Below are 19996 nucleotides of genomic sequence, written 5' to 3' on the forward strand. Positions count from 1 at the left end.
CCACATCCTCTCTGGCATAAGCTGTCATTAGTGTTTTTTTTTTTTGTTTTTTTGTTTTTTTTTATTTTAGCCATTCCGGCAGGTGTAAGATGGTATCTCAGAGTTGTTTTGATTTGCATTTCCCTGATGGCTAAGAATGTTGAACACTTTCTTATGTGTCTTTCAGCCATTTTAGATTCCTCTATTGAGAACTGTCTATTTAGTTCTGTAGCCCACTTTTTAATTGGATTGTTTGGTGTTTTGGAGACTAGTTTCTTGAGTTCTTTGTATATTTGGGAGATCAACCCTCTGTCAGATGTGCAATTGGTGAATATATTTTCCCAATCTGTGGGCTGTTGTTTTGTCTTGTTGACTGTGTCCTTTGCCTTACAGAAGCTTCTCAGTTTCAGGAGGTCCCATTTATTAATTGTGGATCTCAGTGTCTGTGCTACTGGTGTAATGTTCAGGAAGCAGTCTCCTGTACCAATTCATTCAAGGGTATTTCCTACTTTCTCTTCTAATAAGTTCAGTGTGGCTGGGTTTGTGTTAAGGTCTTTGATCCATTTGGACTTAAGTTTGGTGCATGCCAATAAACATGGATCTATCTGCAGTCTTCTACATGCCAGCATCCAGTTATGCCAGCACAATTTGATGAAGATGCTTTCTTTATTCCATGTATAGCTTTGGCTTCTTTCTCAAAAATCGGGCATTTGTTGGTGGGCTGGTTAATATCAGTGTTTTTCAACTCAATTCCATTGGTCTACCTATCTATTTTTGTGCTGATACCAAGCTGTTTTCAGGACTATAGCTCTATAATAGAGCTTGAAATCAGGGATGGTGATACCTCTGGAAGTTCTTTTATTGTACAGGGTTGTTTTGGCTATCCTGTTTTTTTTTTGTTGTTGTTGTTGTTGTTGTTTTTCTATATAAATTTGAGAATTTTTTTTCAAGGTCTGTGAAGAATTGTGGTGGGATTTTGATGGGGATTGCATTGAATCTGTAGACTGCTTTTGGCAAGATTGCCATTTTTACTCTGTTGATCCTACCTATCCAAGAACATGGGAGATCCTTCCATTTTCTGGTATCTTCTTTAATATCTTTCTTTAAAGACTCAAAATTCTTATGCTACAAGTCTTTCACTTTTTTGGTTAGGGTTCACCAAAGGTATTTTGTGTTGTTTGTGGCAATTGTAATGGGTGATGTTTCTCTGATTTCATTCTCAGCACATTTATCATCCATCTATTGTAGGGCTACTGAATTTTTTTTTGAGTTTATCTTGTATCCTACCACTTTGCTGAAGGTGTTTGTCAGCTGTAGGAGTTCCCTGTTAGAGTTTTTTGGGTCACTTATGTAGACTATCATATCATCTGCAAACTTTCTATCATAACTTCCATTACCATCCAAAACTATCTTTTGATATCTCTCAATCTTATACACTTTACACCTCTTTAGTGAATTTCTTTTCAGAGTCTGGTAAATAAGGAAAACTATAACTTTCTAGTCTTCAACTCCCTCAGACCCATCAAGGAAATAATATTAACTGACTAAGCAGAAAGTGAGAGCAAGCGACTTTCAAAAAATATTTGATATGACAAAAACTGCTGGCTGACTGGACAGTCACCTAAGTTTCTTCTGCAACATTTGTGCATCCATCTTTATCCCATAGACCAACATATCTGATAGACTTTTCTGTGAAGCAGTATATTCTGAAGGACTGTCCAACCTTATTTTTGCAAGTTTTGGCAGTCACTCACTTTTGTGTGCTGGTTGTCCCATTAACAGCATATTGTCAGCAGCAGGCAAGGGTACTTTCTTGATCACTGACTTAATTTTGCCACAAAGAAAGTAAACTCCATATGGAGTTTCTTCAATGCCCATTATTTTCTCTGAAGTAGATTGATGTGCCAGGAGCAGACATGCCTCATTATTATAAAAAAGAACCTACGTTATTAAAATATCTTAAATGCCATATTCTGTAGATCTCTGAAATGTTTGAAGTTCATCTGTCTTTACAAAATATATCTCTTTTTAACTTTGTAAACATACCTAATATGACTTCAAATTCAATTATAAATGGTGACCAATTACTAACTTGCATTTCCTTTTTATCCTATATAGTTCATAATCATGACTTTCAAGGGCTAGAAGTTTTCACTACGTTATTAAATGAGCTACATAGGCACAATACCTTGAAGATTAGAAACATATATACAGTATGCTTTAGCACAATGAATCTCAAATTTGTATCAATACACAAAATTTGTATAGAATATACAAAAGTAAAATCCAATGTAAAACATTTAAAACAAGTAGTTGTTCTTTAAAAGTATATTCAATAATCTTCCATTTTATTTTATTTGAATTTCTTCCCTGTTTCCTTCAGAGTAGATTAAATAATCTGCCCTTTTATCCTATTATATCTGTATCCACATTTTTTTCTTTTCAAAACAAGAACCTTGATCTAATCTCCTTTGTTTAGCCTTTTTTAAGAGAGTGTATTTTCTTTATTGTAGCCGAAAGGAAGTCCAACCTAAATTGGCATAAGTAATGAAGATGTATTTCCCCTTATACCTGAGAAGTCTAGAAGCAGAGTGCACTCCAGGGGTCTTTGATTTGGGTCCCAATTGCTGTTAACCATGGTCTCTAGGCTCTGCTTTCTTTGTTATTTTAGATGAGCTTTGCGTCTGTGCACAAATAGAGTATCCATCATCCACAGTCACAAGCATTTCAAGTGGAATGTCCCACTTGTAGCATCACATCTGTGTTCAAAGAGGTCAGTTTTGGAGCACTTTGGGTTTCAGGTATTTTTTGAATCAGATACTTAACCTGTATGAAGACTGAACTATATAAATTAAGAAATTAAAACCTCTTTAGTGTGTGAAGTTGGTTGCCTTTCTCTTTTTTCAGATTTTTTTTCATTTGAATTAGAAACAAGATTGTTTTACATGACAATCCCAGGTCCCTTCTCCCTCCAGTCCTCCCCTACCACCCCCCAACTAAAACCCTACCTATCACATATCCTTTCTTCTATTCTTCCCCTGACTCAACCTTTCTGCTCCCTCTTGACCTCTGCATCCTTCCTTTTCTTCCCTTCTCATTCTTGCAGCTCCCTCCCCCCTCTTCCAGTGCTCTCAATTTGTGCAGGGGATCATGACCCTTTCCCCTTCTCCAGGGGACGATGTATGTCTCTCTTAGGGTCCTCCTTGTTTACTAGCCTCTCTCGAAGTGTGGACTATAAGCTAGTAATCCTTTACTCTATATCTAAAATCTACATATGAGTGAGTACATATGGGATGTTGGATTTTGTCAAAGGCTTTTTCAGCATCTATTGAGATGATCATGTGGTTTTTCTTTTCCAGTTGGTTTATATGGTTAATTATATTGACAGATTTTGGAATATTGAACCAACCCTGCATTCTGGGGATGAAGCCTACTTAATCATGGTGGATGATTTTCCTGATATGTTCTTGGATTCAGTTTGCCAGTATTTTATTGAGTAATTTTGCATCAATGTTTATGAGGGATATTGGTTTGTATTTCTCATTCTTAGTTGTGTGTTTGTGTGGCTTGGGTACCAAGGTAATTGTAGCCTCGTTTGGCAATGAAGCTTCTGCTTCTATTGTATGGAACAATTTGAGGAGTATTGATATTAGCACTTCTTTGAATTTCTGGTAGAATTCTGCACTGAAGCCATCTGGCCCTGGGCTTTTGGTGGTTGACAGATTTTGATGAGTGCTTCTATTTCCTTAGAGGTTATAGATCTTTTTAAGATGCTTATCTGTTCTTGATTCAATTTTGGTAAGTGATATCTGTCCAGAAAATTGTCCATTTCCTTTAAATTTTCCTGTTTTGTGGAGTACAGGCTTTCAAAGTTTGACCTAAAGATTCTCTGGATTTCCTCAGTGTCCAATGTTGTGTCCCCCTTTTCATTTCTGATTTTGTTAATTTGCGTGTTCTCTGTCTTTTGGTTAGATTAGATAAAGGTTTGTCTATCTTGTTGATTTTCTCAAAGAACCAACTCTTTGTTAAATTGATTCTTTGAATTGTTTTCTTTGTTTCGACTTTATTGATTTCTGCCCTCACTTTATTTCCTGGCTTCTACTCCTGGGGGGGAGGGGGGATTTTCTTCCATTTGTTCTAGAGCTTTCAGCTGTGATGTCAACTCTCTGGTGTGACTATTCTCTAGTTTCTTCATGTGTGCACTTAGAGCTATGAACTTTCCTCTTAGTACTGCTTTAAAAGTGTCCCATAAGTTTGGGTATGTTGTGTCAACATTTTCATTGAATTCTAGGAAGTCTTTAATTTCTTTATTTCTTCCTTGACCCAGGAATGGTGCAATTTCGTGTTGTTCTATTTCCATGAGTTGGTGGGTTTTCTGCACTTTGTTTTGTTTTTGAATTCTAACTTTAAAGCATGGTGGTCTAATAAGACACAGGGGGTTATTCCAATTTTTTTGTATCTGTTGAGGTTTGCTATGTTGCCGGGTATGTGGTTGATTTTAGAGAAGGTTCCCTGTGATGCTGAAAAAAAGGTATATTCTTTTGTTTTTGGATGGAAACTTCTATAGATGTCTGTTAATTCCAAATGAGTCATAAGTTCTGTTAGTTCCTTTGTCTCTTTGTTAAGTTTCTGTCTGGTGGTCCTGTCCAGTGGTGAGAGTGGGGTGTTGAAGTCTTCCACTGTAACTATGTGAGGTCTCGTTTGTGATTTGATTTTTCTTCTTCTTCTTCTTCTTATTATTATTATTATTATTATTATTATTATTATTATTATTATTATTATTAATTCAAGTTAGGGAACAGGCTTGTTTCACATGTAAGTCCCCTCTCCCTCTCCCTCCCCTCACCCCCATTCCTTCTCCCCCACCTCCAACCTACCCCCCACCCCATCCACCCACCACTCCCCAGGCAGGGTAGGGCCCCCAACAGGGGCTCCACAAAGTCCACCAAATCTTCCTATGCTGGGCCTAGGCCCCTCCCCATGTGTCCAGAGACAGAGCCCATCCCTTCAAGTGGGATGGGCTCTCAAAGTCCCACACATACACCAGGGCAAAATGCCAGTCCACCTCTGGAGGCTCCCCAGAGTGCAGGGGCCTCCCCATTGGCATCCATGATCAGGGGGCTGGATCAGTCCCGTACTGGCCTCCCAAAGAGCGTCTGGGGTCGATATTCTTTCCCTTTTTCAGGCCAACTGTTTCTGTGGGTTTCTCCAACCTGGTACAGACCCCTTCGTTCTTCATTCCTCCCTCTCTTCAACTAGGTTCCAGATTTCAGCTCAGTGTATTTCTGTGGATGTCTGTCTCTGCTTCCATCAGCCACTGGATGAGGGCTCTAGGATAGCATAGAGAGTAGTCATCAATCTCATTCTAGGGGAAGGGCTTCTAGGCCATCCTCTCCTCCACTGCCCGGACTGTCAGATCCTGTCATCCTTGTAGGTCTCTGGAGATCTCCCTAGTTCCAGATCTCTTCTCGGACCTATAGTGGCTCCCTCTGATATGGTATCTCTCATCCTGCTCTCTCTCCTCTATTCTTCCCCCAACTCAATATCTCTGCTCCTCCATTTCTTCTCCTCTACTCTTCTTCTTGTGCTCTTATTGTGGCAGCACCCTCTCCCCTACCCTCATGCTCCCAATTAGCTCGGGAGTTTATGCCACTTCCCATTCCTGGGGTCTATTTATCCCTTAGAGTCCTTCATGATTTCTAGTTTCTTTGGTGAAGAGGATTATAGGCTGGTAAACCTTTGCTCTATGTCTAAAAATTATATATGAGTGAGTACATACCATGTTTGTCTTTTTGTGATTGGGTTACCTCACTCAGGATGGTTTCTTCTAGTTCCATCCATTTGCCTGCGAATTTCAAGATTCCATTGCTTTTTTCTGCTGAGTAGTACTCCATTGTATAAATGTACCACATTTTCTCTTTCCATTCTTCAGTTGAGGGGCATCTAGGTTGCTTCCAGGTTCTGGCTATTACAAACAATGCTGCTATGAACATGGTTGAACATATGTCCTTGTTGTATGAACATGCACTATTTGGGTATATACCCAAGAGAGGAATGGCTGGATCTTGAGGTAGATTGATTCCCATTTTTCTGAGCAACCGCCATACTGATTTCCAGAATGGTCTTACAAGTTCACACTCCCACCAGCAATGGAGGAGTGTTCCTTCTTCTCCGCATCCTCTCCAGCATAGGTTGTCATTGGTATTTTTGATTTTAGCCATTCTGACAGGTGTGAGGTGGTATCTCAGAGTTGTTTTGAGTTGCATTTCTCTGATGGCCAAGGATTTTGAGCACTTTCTTAAGTGTCTTTCAGCCATTTCAGATTCCTCTGTTGAAAAATCTCTGTTTAGTTCTGCACCCCACTTTTTAATTTCATTGTATGGTGTTTTGGTGGCTAGCTTCTTGAGCTCCTTGTATATTTTGGAAATCAGTCCTCTGTCAGATGTGGGGCTGGTGAAGATCTTTTCCCATTCTGTGGGTGGTCGTTTTGTCTTACTGACTGTGTCCTTTGCCTTACAGAAGCTTCTCAGTTTCAGGAGGTCGCATTTATTGATTGCAGACCTCAGTGTCTGTGCTTCTGGCGTGATGTTCAGGAATCGTTCTCCTGTGCCAATTTGTTCAAGGGTTATTCCCACTTTCTCTTCTAGAAGATTTGGTGTGGCTGGATTTATGGAGAGATCTTTGATTCATTTGCACTTAAGTTTCGTGCATGGTGACAGGTATGGATCAATCTGCAATCTTCTGCATGTCCGAATCCAATTGTGCAGCACCATTTGTTGAAGATGCTATCTTTTTTCCATTGTATAGATTTAGCACCTTTGTCAAAAATAAGGTGTTCGTAAGTGCGTGGGTTAATATCTGGGTCTTCAATTTGATTCCATTGGTCTATCTGTCTATTCTTGTGCCAATACCAAGCTGTTTTCAGAACTATGGCTCTATAGTAGAGCTTGAAGTCAGGGATGGTGATGCCTCCAGAAGATCTTTTATTGTAAAGAGTTGTTTTGGCTATCCTGGGTTTTTTATTTTTCCATATAAAGTTGAGTATTGTTCTTTCAATGTCTGTGAAAAACTGTGTTGGGATTTTGATGGGGATTGCGTTGAATCTGTAGATTGCTTTTGGTAGGATTGCCATTTTTACTATGTTAATTCTGCCTCTCCAAGAGCATGGGAGATCATTCCATTTTCTGGTATCTTCTTTAATTTCTTTCTTTAAAGTCTCAAAGTTCTTATTGTACAGGTCTTTCACTTTTTTGGTTAGTGTTACCCCAAGATATTTTATGTTGCTTGTGGATATTGTGAAAGGTGATGTTTCCATGATTTCTTTCTCATTGAGTTTATCATCTGTATACAGTAGGGCTACAGATTTTTTTGAGTTAATTTTGTATCCTGCTACCTTGCTGAAGGTGTTTATCAGCTGTAGGAGTTTCCTGGTAGAGTTTTTCGGGTCACTTATGTAGACTATCATGTCATCTGCAAATAGTGAAAGTTTGACTTCGTCCTTTCCAATTTGTATCCCTTTGATCCCCTGTTCTTGTCTTATTGCTCTAGCTAGAACTTCAAGTACAATATTGAAGAGGTATGGAGAGAGTAGACAGCCTTGTCTTGTTCCTGATTTTAGAGGAAACGCTTCGAGTTTCTCTCCATTTACTTTGATGTTGGCTATTGGTTTGGTGTATATTGCGTTGATCATGTTTAGATATGTTCCTGACAGATTGGCATTGTACCTTGTAGGGTTAGAGATGGGCAAGACCACTGATGCCTTATTTCCCTCAACAGTCTGTACCCCAGTAACAGCCCCACCCAAGTTAAAAAATGGAAGTGTCCTACTCAGCTCCAGCTGTGTTTTCCTTCAAGGTATGTGGTGTCTTTAGGAATAAGATCTCATCATCTGACTCTGGTGGGCAACCAACAGTAGAAACAATAGCATTTGTTGGTTTTGTAGCCTGTGGGTTCCCCTATCCAATAACTCCTAAGAAAGGATCATTTAACCCAGCACTCTGTTTTTTGTTTGTTTGTTTGTTTGTTTGCTAAACATTGGCTTCCGGGAGGAAACTGTCCATTTCCATTAGATTTTCTTCTTCATGCACTATGTTGGGCTTTTCAGGTCTTGCTGGAGTGGAGTCCCTAGATTATGGTGGTGTCATATTGGTCTTTCTGTTGTTGAGCGAGTTCTTATTATGTCTTCTTCCCATATCTTTTTCCAGTGAGTGCAGGTAGGGTCTCTCTATATCCTCTTGTTACACAGTAGTGTCCGAAGCTCTGGATGGTCTTGCCTCTCCTCGTAGTCTCCTCACTCTGAAGGAGTTAGGCCTCCATAGGGATCGGGTGTGTGGGGGCAGGACAGGAAGTAAGAGTGGGGTGTTTCCAGGCTCTGGGGGTTCCTAGCTGCCTGGGCAGGTCTACCCCAAGCAGGAGCAGGCCTGGGGAGATTGGAGTGGATGGGGCTTTGATAGGGAATTGGGTAAGAGTGGTGGATCACTCACCTCCTGGCAGATCGGTCGCTGGGAACGGAAGGAAGAGTGCCCTTTACCCAGATTCAGGGAGCTCCTCCCTGCCTGGGCATGTCTATTTCAAGAAAGCACAAGCCCGGGGAGATCTGGGTGAATGGCGCTTAGGACAGGAGTTGGGTAAAAGCAGGGGGTCACTCACCTAGTCTCTGATGGGTCGGCGAAAAGGGCTTGTGATTTGATTTTTAATAATGTTTCTTTTACAAATGTTGGTGCCTTTGTATTTGGAGCATAGATGTTTAGAATTGAGACTTCTTCCTGATGGATTTTTCCTGTGATGAATATGAAATGACCTTCTTCATCTCTTTTGACTGATTTTAGTTTGAAGTCTAACTTGTTAGATACTAGGATAGCTACCCCAGCTCGTTTTTTAGGTCCATTTGATTGGAATACCTTTACTCTGAGTTATTGTCTGTCTTTGAATTCGAGAAGTGTTTCCTGTATGCAGCAGAAGGATGGATTCTGTATTTGTATCCAATCTGTTAGTCTGTGTCTTTTTATAGGTGAGTTAAGACCATTAATATTGTGGAAAATTAAGGTCCATTGAGTGTTTATTCTTGCTTGTTTTTGATTTGTTGTTGGTAGTGGTTTTGTATGTGGATTTACCCTGCTTTTACTTTTGGGTTTTTGTAAAGTGGGATTATCTATTGCCTATGTTTTTGTCAGTGTAGTTAATTTCTTTAGGTTGGCGTTTTCCTTCCAGTACTTTCTGTAGGACTGGATTAGTGGTTACATATTGTTCAAATCTGGTTTTGTCATGGAATATCTTGTTTTCTCCATTTATGGTGATTGAAAGCTTTGCTGGGTATAGTAGTCTGGGCTGGCATCTATGCTCTCTCAGAGTTGGTAGAATATCTATCCAGGTCCTTCTGGCTTTCAGAGTTTCCATGGAAAAGTCCAGTGGAATTTTGATAGGTTTGCCTTTATATGTTACTTGGCCTTTTTCCTTTGTTGTTCTTAATATTCTTTCTTTATTCTGTACATTTGGTGTTTTAATTATTATATGATGAGGGGACTTTCTTTATGGTCCATTCTGTTTGGTGTTCTGTAGGCTTCTTGTACTTTCATTGGCATGTCTTTCTTATGGCTGGGAAAGTTTTCTTCTATGATTTTGTTGAATATGTTTTCTGCACCTTTAGTTGGGTTTCTTCACCTTCTTCTATACCCTTTATCCTTAGGTTTGGTCTTTTCACGGTGTCCTATATTTCCTGGATGTTTTGTGTTAAGGATATCTTGGACTTAAGATTTTCTTTGCTTGATGAATTTATTTACTCTAGTTTATCTTCAGTGTCTGAGATTCTATCTTCCATCTCTTGTATTCTGTTGGTTATGCTTGCATCTGTGGTTCCTGGTTGTTTACTCAGCTTTTCCACTTCCAGCATTCCCTCAGTTTGTGTTTTCTTTATTGTCTCTATTTCAGTTTTCAGGTCCTGAACTGTTTCCTTCAACTGTTTAGTTGTATTTTGTTGGCTTTCTTGGTTTTCCTTGATTTCTTGCATCTTTTGGTTTGTCTTTTCTTCCATTTCTCTGAAGGATTTTCTGATTTCCTCTCTTAGGGTTTCTATCATCTGTATGAAGTTGTTTTTAAGGTTGCTCTCTTCTGCTTCTTCTGTGTTGGGATGTTCATGTCTTGCTGGTGTAGAGTCCCTAGACTCTGGTGGTGTCATATTTGTTTTCCTTGTTCCTATTGTTGGATGTGTTCTTATATTGTCGTCTTCCCATCTCTTCTTCCAGTGGGTGCAGGTGGTGTCACTTTCCTGGTGTGTATGGGTCCAGGGTTCTCTTCAGGTGGGTGCAATTGGCTCCGATACTCTGATGGGTCTCAGGTGTAGGCAGGTCTGAGGCACTCACTCTCCAAACCGATGAGAGCAGGACTGGCCCAGAGATGTCAGCAGATTCTAGGTTGCTTGGTTCTCAGGGCCCGAGTTGCCCTGCATATAGACCCCTGGGCAGGAGTTCCCAGAGTGGGCAGGCAGATGTTGGACCCAAGTCAGGGACCAAATCAGCTCACCTCTGCACTCTCTGCACTCTGCACTCTGCACTTCCTGGGGGTGGAGTAGCCCAGTGATCTCAGCAGAGACAGGGTCCTGGGTCTTCAGGGACCGATTCAGTCAGCCTGCAGACCCCAGGGCAAGATTTCCCAGAGTGGGTCATTTGTGTCATTCTTGAAGATAGCATTTCACAGTCCTTCTTGCTGTCTTCCAGTTGTTGCATCCTTTCTGCTTATTCTGATGTGCTGTTTTCTGAGCCTTGAGGTATGGGGCATGTATAAATGTCCTATTCAGGGCTGCCACTCAGCTTTCACTTCTAAGCACCATGAACAGCTACTGAGTCTCTGCATTCATTAATATTCACTGCAAAAAGAAGCTCCTCTGGTTGAGGATGAGAGTAGCAATTGTCTATGAGAATGAAAATAAATATTTAAAATGTGTTTTAGTACCATGTCACTTTAACTAAGCAATAGGAGTGTGCTTCCACCCTAAAACCTATGATCTTTCTAATCATGGAGTTTTTACCAGATTTACAGTACTGGGCACATATTTCCTTCTGTATAGAGGTCCTTTAATCCAATTGGAAATATTTAGTTACCCCAATAATAGTCATACCATATTGCACCAGTGGTCACTTGCCTGACAGATTGGCATTGTACCTTGTAGGGTTAGAGATGGGCAAGACCACTGATGCCTTATTTCCCTCAACAGTCTGTACCCCAGTAACAGCCCCACCCAAGTTAAAAAATGGAAGTGTCCTACTCAGCTCCAGCTGTGTTTTCCTTCAAGGTATGTGGTGTCTTTAGGAATAAGATCTCATCATCTGACTCTGGTGGGCAACCAACAGTAGAAACAATAGCATTTGTTGGTTTTGTAGCCTGTGGGTTCCCCTATCCAATAACTCCTAAGAAAGGATCATTTAACCCAGCACTCTGTTTTTTGTTTGTTTGTTTGTTTGTTTGTTTGCTAAACATTGGCTTCCGGGAGGAACATTGTGCAGCCATGCAGATAATCTCATTTCTACTTTCTTATTTGTAGTGAGCTTACAAGACCTCAGGTTTCCAAATGATGCTTCATAGCTCCTTCACTTTAGTTCCCTTTTCCCCTAGTCTTTACCCAAATACTCATCACTACTTAAACATTTCTACCCCAAGCATTTCCTCTTTTTGTCTTTATGTCGTCTATATTCTACTAGATGATATAGTAGATATGATAAATCTTAATGCATCTCCCTCTAATGACAGGTTTATAGTTTATATAGTTTTCTGGCTTCCTCTGGCACTCCAAGTTACATCTAAAGGTCTGCAGCTAGGACCTATGCATGATAATGCATGTGCAGTATTTGTCCTTCTGAGCCTGGGTTACTTCACTCAGTATAATACTTTCCAGTTCTACCTATTTACCTTCAGATTTCACAATTTGATTGTTCTTTACAGCTGACTAGAATTCTGTTGCATGCATGTGCCATCTATTCATTAGCAGTCACCTGGTGATGAACACCTAAGCTGATCTTACCTTCTAGCTATTGTGACCAGAGGAGTAACAAAAATAGATCGTCAGCATCTCTGCAGTGACTTACAGAGTTCTTTGGGTATATGCATCAACATATGGGAGTTGTATTTGTATCTTTTGGGGGAATCTCTGTATTGCTTCCCATAGTGGATGTACTAGTCCACACTCCCACCAACAGTGAATAAAGGTCCCCTTTGTCTACAACCTCATCAACTTCTAATGTCTTATGACTCTTTGATAATAGCCCTCTGACTAGAGTGAGATGAAGTCTTGAAGGAGTTTAAATTTTCATTTCCCTGATGTCTAAGGATATTGAGCAATTTCCAAGTATCCATTGGCCACCAATGTATCTTGTTCTGAGAACTCTCTGTTCAGTGTCAAAATCCATTGCTTTTTAACTTGTTTGGGTCTCTTGGGTGGTTTTATTTGTTGTTGTTGTTCTCACTATATTCTATATTTTTATCCTCTATCAGAAGTGTATGCGGTTGGAATTTTCTCTCACTCTATAGTCTGCAGCATCACTTGATTGACAGTTGTTTCACTTTCTACACAGAACTTAGCATCATGGAGTCCTATTTGTCACTTATTGCTCCTTATTTGGTGAGCTTCCTGAGTGTTATTAGAAAGTCCTAATGTATGCCTCTATTTTGTAGTGTATTCCACTTTCCTCGAACAATTCTAAGGTTTGTGTTGATATCCTTAAACTATTTGGAGTCAGTTTTATTCACAATGAAAGAGAATTCCTATTTCAACCCTATCTGAACATATCTGTCTGTTTTCCAGCACCATCTGCTGAAGAAGCTATCTTTTCTTCAGTGTATATCTTGTTGAGAGACCTCCACATTGATTTCCACTGTGGTTATCCTTGTCTACACAACACTTTGCCAAAACAAAGGTGGTTGTAGTTGTATGAGTTTATTTAAAAAGACATTCAAATAAGCTATGGGCATATGAAAAATGCTTAGTACAACCATCAGGGAAATCCAAATAAAAAACATTATGAATCACTACCTCAATCTTGTTAGGATATCTGTCATCGAAACAACAACTGTTATCAAGGCTATGGCATAAAGGGAACCCTTACAAACTGTTAGTGTAAGTGTAAATTAGTACATCCATTGTAGAAAGCAATGCAGATTTCCAAAAACATTACAAATAGATTTACCATATTACACACCAATGCCACTGCTGTATATATAAACCTTTATAACTTCTTTCATAGCTGTAATGGCTAATCCTATCAGACTAATGGGTCCAACTGTGATTACATCTCCAGGGAGGTTTGGCTGCATGGAAGATTCTGAACTAAGATCAACTGAAAAGTTTCTATGAGGCAAAAGACACTATAGGACAAAAGTGCCTATAAGAATAAGGTTTTTAAGAAAGGGTTTTTAACTTTTTACTCCACATCCAATAGAGGACTAATATCCAAACTATATAAAGAACTCAAAAAACTAGATGTCAAAAACCAAATAATCCACTTAGAACCAGGGTACAGATCTAAATAGATACTTCTCAGTAGAAGAATCTCAAATGGCTGTGAAATGTTATAGAAATGTTTAACATCCTTAGCCATCAGGAAAATGCAAATCAAAACTAGTTTGAGAGTACATCTTATACTTATCTGAATGGATAAGGACAATAACGCAAGTGATAGTGCTTGTTGGTGAGGATGTGGAACAAGCGGAACAGTTATCCATTGCTGGAGGGCGTGCAGACTTGTACAGTCACTGTGGAAATCAATATGGCAGTTACTCAGGAAATTGGGAATCAATCTACCTCAAGACCCAGCTATACCACTTTTTGGGCATATACCCAAAGAACACTGTGTTCTACTACCACAAGGGCATTTGCTCAACCATGTTCATAGCAGCTTTATTCATAATATCCAGAAACTGGAAACAACATAGATGCCCCTCAACAGACGAACAGATAAAGAAATTGTGATATGTTTACACAATAGAGTATTATTCAGCTGTTAAAAAATTACATAATGAAATTTGCAGGCAAATGGATGGAACTAGAAAAAAATCAGCCTGAGTGAGGTAACCCAGACCCAGAAATAGAAATATAGTATTATTCACTTATAAATGGATATTAACTATTAAGTAAATCATAACCAAGCTAAAATCTGTAGACAAAGAGAAGTTAGGTAAAGAGGAAAGGTCTAAGCACACATGGCTCTTTCTAAGAATGGGAAATATAATAGACTTTACAGGTGGACTGGGAACAGTTGGGGTGGAGCAGGAAGGATCAAGTGAAAGTGGGGGAGATGGAATAGAGGGAAAGAATGCAGGGGAAGACAGCTAGAATTAGGGGGAATTTAGGAGGTGGTATAGAATCCTAGAGTAGTAGAAACTTCCTGGATCTTTGAGGGTGATTCTAATGAGGACTCCTAGAAATGGGGGAAAATGGGGTATCATCTGGACATCTCTTACAGTCAGGCAAGGCTTCCAGTAGCAGGTCTGGGTTGAATTCATTTTAAGTTGGTGACCAAGGGGGAAGGGTCCCATTGAAATCTACAAATACCCCAGGCTGATGCTAAGACAAAGGATTGCTCTCTGAAAACTGGCAGTGGGGCCCCATTGCTGAGGACAACATCCACACAACTCATTGAATATGGAGGAGTCAAGCTGGTGACTACTTGGAGCCTTCATCCCTGTATTCTAGTATTGGAAGGCACTCTTCAGGCTATCAAAAGAGAAACATGGAACCAACCCAGCCACAAAACCTTTGACCTACAGTATGTCCTGCCTATAAAATATGCTAGGACAACGGTGGCACAGAACTCATTGGATTATCTAATGAATGTCCAATTTGACTTAAGGCCTACTCCATGAAAAGTAACCCATATCCAGCACTGCTTGGATAAACAAGAACTAGATAACCCATAGGCCTTTGGTAAAAACCCAAATACAACTGTCAAAACAACAACCACAAAACCATTAAAATGATTCCTAAATGATATTCTGCTATACTCATTAATCAGTGCCTTTCCCAATCATCATCAGAGAGACTTTCTTTAGCAGCAGAAAAGAAGTAGAGAACCTCTACCCAACATTATATGGAAAGAATCTAAATTGGAGGTCTCTACCAAATCCCTCCTCTCAGAGTTCAAGGAATCCTGTGAAAGAGAAGGCCAGCAAATTGTGAGAGCCAGAGAGAATGGATGACACCAGAACATGGCCCTCTGAATTAACTACCCAAGGCACATATGAGCTGACAGAGACTGAAACCACAAGCACAGGGCCTACATAGGTCTGCACCAGGTCCTCTGCGTTTATATTACAGTTTTCAGTTAGAATGTTTATGGGAATCCTGATGATGAAAGTGATTCTGATTCATTTGCCTGCTCTTGGGACTCTTTTTCCCCCTGTTCGGCTTCCACATTCAACTTCAATATGCTTCATCTTTTCATATTTTATTCTGTCATGTTTTTGGTTGCTGTCTCTCAGAAGCCTGTTCTTTTCAATTGAGAGACAGGGAGTGGATCTGGAGAGGAGGGGTGGAGGAGGAACTGGGAGGAGCAGAGAAGGGAACTGTATGTAGTCAGTATATGTTGTATGAGAAAAGAATCTATTCTCAATAATTAAAAAGATCAACCTCTACCTTCAACCCTTTACACATATTATACTTGTTAACAGTAAGAACCATCTGCTTAATGGGTTGGTATATCCAGTGTCTTTCCTGGCAGCAGTTAAGTACAGTGACAAGTAGAGGTACTCAAACACTGTCTTATCATCACACAGATTGTGAGTCAGAATAGGTTTTTAGGCCTGGATGTGTGGTGAGAGCACAGTCTCAGCAGCTAGACTGCCATCCCACAGAATGAGGGTCAGGAGAATGAGGAGATATACTCCAATAACCAGAGCATTGGGCATCCTAAATTAATTTGTTGTTATATGAGCAAATCATATGTCAAATTTATTTTGAATATAAATGTATAGAGATGGTGGCTACAGCTTTTAATTATTAAAGTATAATAAAAATATATTTGAGACTGTTAATAGTATTTAGTTGCAGTAAATACTAACTATGGTTTTTGGTGCCCTTTTTTTTTTTCTCCTCAGATTCATGGTTTTCTTTAAATGAAACTATTTTCATTACTGTCTTCCCATTTCTGACCTTACTTCTCTTCTGGGTACAGTTTGCTATTTTACGTAAGTGTTTACTTCTAGTTTTCATTTATAATTTAGTGATAAAACTGTTATTTCCACGGGTACTGAAGTGAAATACTGTGTAATTCAGCTACATTAGGAAGAGTCATGTTTTGATGAATAAGAATAAGTACATGGTTTGAATAGTAATAGTCTTCATGAATTAGATACTGTCCCTGACATATTGCTACTGTTGAATTTGTAAGAAAATGTTTTGTTGTGATTTTTTTAAATGTTTTTTAAGAAGAATACTGTAAATACTGTTTAGAACATATAAAACTCCTGTAGCACTGCCATATTAACAAACACAATTGTATTTGGTGAACAGATAGTCATAAGCTAAATTAGTGTGAAGACAGAATCCTAAGCTCTGACGGCCTGGGATTTCCCCCTCTTCCTTTCTCCAGTTTGCTATTTGTATCATCCTGTAGCCCTGTATCTCATACAGTAGCCAGCGGGGATTATGAATTGTGATCTTGCTTTGGCAGCCATGTTACCAAACCTCTGAGGGCCAAACTCTATGCTGTAGTGTGCGTGTGTGTGTGTGGTTTAGAATTTGTCAACACAAGGAGATAGAGTTTGAATGTGAAATCTACTCTATAATGTAACAGTAAGTCTTTACTCCAAAGCCACCTGAGCCCTGTCAACACATGGGCGCTTTGCTCCAGGCTGCCTGAGTTCTGCCCATCGCCACGTTAAGGTCCCAAGTAATACACAGAGACTTATATTAGGTACAATTGCTGTTTGGCCAATGACTAGGATTGCTTATGTGATAGCTCAGTCTCAATTATCATAAATCTATATATTTTATAAGACTTATCGGACACCAGCGGAAATGTCCTGTCTTCCCGGGCTCACATGGTGAGAGCAGAGAGCAGGATGAGTCTGCCTGCTATGTCACTTCCTGCCTGTATCACTACTACTTTTCCCAGAATCCTCCTTGATTCCTAGTCCCGCCAAACTTGCTTCTTCATTGGCCAACAGTACTTTATTCAGAAGGACCTCCCCATCACCATAGACTTGTGTGTTTGAGTACCCTGTCCCAGTTAAGGTGCCTTTTTTTTTTTTTTTTTTTTTTTTTTTTTTTGTAGATTGTGGCACATTCATTTGTGATGTGGGACTTACCTGGACGAAGTGAACAGGGGCAGATGGTCATTGAGGTTCACAGGCCAGTCCAACTTTCTGGTTACTCTTTGCTTCCTGATCTGTCTAAACATGAGGAAGTGGCCTCATGCTCCACTTGGAGCCACTGAGAGCTGCTCCCACAGCCACGCTTCCCTGACAGGATGGAGTGTCCTTTCCAGTCATGAGCCAAAATGAGTCTTCCCTCCTGTAAACTGCTGCCTCTCAGGCATTTGGTCTTAGAAAGAAGAAAAGTATACAAAGTGATCGATTGCTTAGGTGTATTTCAGTTGGGGATAGGGATTATTTCAACCATTATTTCAGTTCAAATTTGGTAAAAGAAAATTGTTAACTTACTGAAGTTCTGAAGTGACAGACTGTCAGACTTGTAAAATGTAAGATCTACTCCCCTTCTGAGCCCCCCTGGCATAGCCATTGAAGACCAGGAAACACCACTTGAGATAAAGAGCAAATGGTGCACACTAAATTTGCTCCCCAGTCTTTAAGAGGTGAACACTAGGGAGTCACTGCAGAGGACGCCTGCTGGATAGTTCCTGAAGTTCTTCCCTAGGAAGGTGAGGCTGTGTGTATCCTCAATGAGGTGGAAAAACAGAAGAGATGTGACTGATAGTTTATTTGCCCAATGCTCTGGGCTCTGGAATTGCTTAGTGACTTCAGAAATATCCCTGGGTTGTATCTCAAAGGTAAAAGAGGAGAACAAGGGCCTACAGTGGCAACGGTTGAGACACTGTAGCCCTTACCTCCAAGACAGTCCCGTGCTGTTGAAAGTTATCTCAGAATTCCAGAAAGTCTCTTATTTTAAAGAAGGAGCTGATACGGCCTCAGGCCCTGACCCCATAATCACTGGCATTAAGGAGAGCTTTCAGCCACATTAGCAGAGCCAGGCTTTCAGGGCGTAGTCACGTGACCCAGGCAGGAAACAGTCTTTTAAGATCATTAAATGATTGTACAATAGTATGATTTATTGAGTGAATGGTAGAAGATTGTTGGTTATGTATGACACTATCTTTAACAACGTTACATTTTTGTTTATTTTTAATGAGAAACATATGGTTACATATTACATGTATGTAGTGATGAAACTTGTAAGGATATTTTTATCCAACTGTGTCATGAATTCGAACATATTTGTCCCTTTCACTCTTTCCTTTCTCCTCCCGCATTCTTCTATGCCATTTCATAACAAGCCATTTCATTTCTAGTTTCACGTCATATATAAAAGTGATTTTATTTATCCATAGGTGAATTTAAAATGCATGAGATTTTTCTAAAACTGACTCATTTAGTACGATAATCTCTGGTTGCATTCATTTTCCTGAAGATGATGTAATTCCATTCCTCTTTGTGGTTGCAAAAGGGCTCTATTGTATACATAGACCACCTTTCTTTAGCCATTCATCTATTAGTGGACATGACCATTTGTAAGCAACACTGTGATAAACAGACAGGCAAGTACCTCTGTGGTGTGTTGATTTAGGGTCCTTTAAGTGTGTATTCAAGAGAGGTGCAGCTGGGACATGTGTGTATGGTGTATGCTGCCACTTTCGTGAGGAGCCTCAAAGCTGAGTTCCATCCTGGCTGCTCTAAGTTAGAATCCACCAGCAGTTTTCCTCTGTGTGTCCTCCCGGTCTCCCTTGTTTTCTTAGGAACAGCCTTTCTAACTGGGGCACAATAGGATTTTCATGTTGATTTCACTTGAATTTCTCTGCTCTTCAAAGATGTTGAAGATAATGCCATATGTTTGTGGCCATTTGTATTTCATCTTTCGAAAACCATTTATTTCACTGACCCATTTAGAAATTGGGATGTTTGGCTTCTTGGTGTTCTATGATTGAGTTCCTTACATATTGTAAATATCATTTAGCAAAGTCTCTCTCCCACATGGTAGACTGCCATCTCACTCCTTTGTTTCATTTGCTATGCAAAAGGAATTTCCATTTTACACAGTCCTGTTTTATTTTTTTTAACTCTTGGTTTTATTGCCTCAGTTATTGGAGTTCTTTCCAGAAAACCTTCACTCATGCCTATGTCTTGAAATATTTTCCCTTACAAGTTCCAGAGTTCCAGATTTGATATTGAGGTCTCTGGTCTGTATTGATTTTTGTACTGAATGTGAGATGCAGACTGTTTCGAGCTTCTACACAAGGATATCCGGTTTCCCCAGCACCATTCATTGTAAAGTATCTTTTTTCCAATGTATGTTTCTGACATAGTTGTCAAAAACTCAGGTTGCTGCAGCTGTGTGTTTTTATTTCTTAATCCTGTTTTCTATTTCATTCATCTACAAGTCAGTTTTATCCAACTACCATGTTATTTTTTTTAACAAGTGAATCTTAAGTATAAGTTGAAATCAGCAGTGTTCTTTTTGGTCAAGACTGCTTTGTATGTCTGGGGTCTTTTGTGTTTCCTGTGAATTAAAAAAAAATGCTTCTATGGGAAAAATCATTGGAATTTTGGTGAGAATTGCACTGAATCTTAGACTATCATTTTGAAATGAATAAATTCTCCTGTTTAATGAGCGTAGAAGGCCTTTCCATCACATCATTTCTTCAAAGTTTTGATATTTTCATTATAGAGGTATTTCACTTCCCCTTTTTAGGTTTGTTCTCCAGGATTCTTTAAGCTGCTGTTGGTGGATTTGTTTTCTGATTTCTTTATCAGCAAGTAATTTACTAACATTTATGAAGGCTACTGATTTTTATATGAT

Source organism: Cricetulus griseus, chromosome 4 (genome assembly GCF_003668045.3).
Source record: "Cricetulus griseus strain 17A/GY chromosome 4, alternate assembly CriGri-PICRH-1.0, whole genome shotgun sequence".
Taxonomy (NCBI): domain Eukaryota; kingdom Metazoa; phylum Chordata; class Mammalia; order Rodentia; family Cricetidae; genus Cricetulus; species Cricetulus griseus.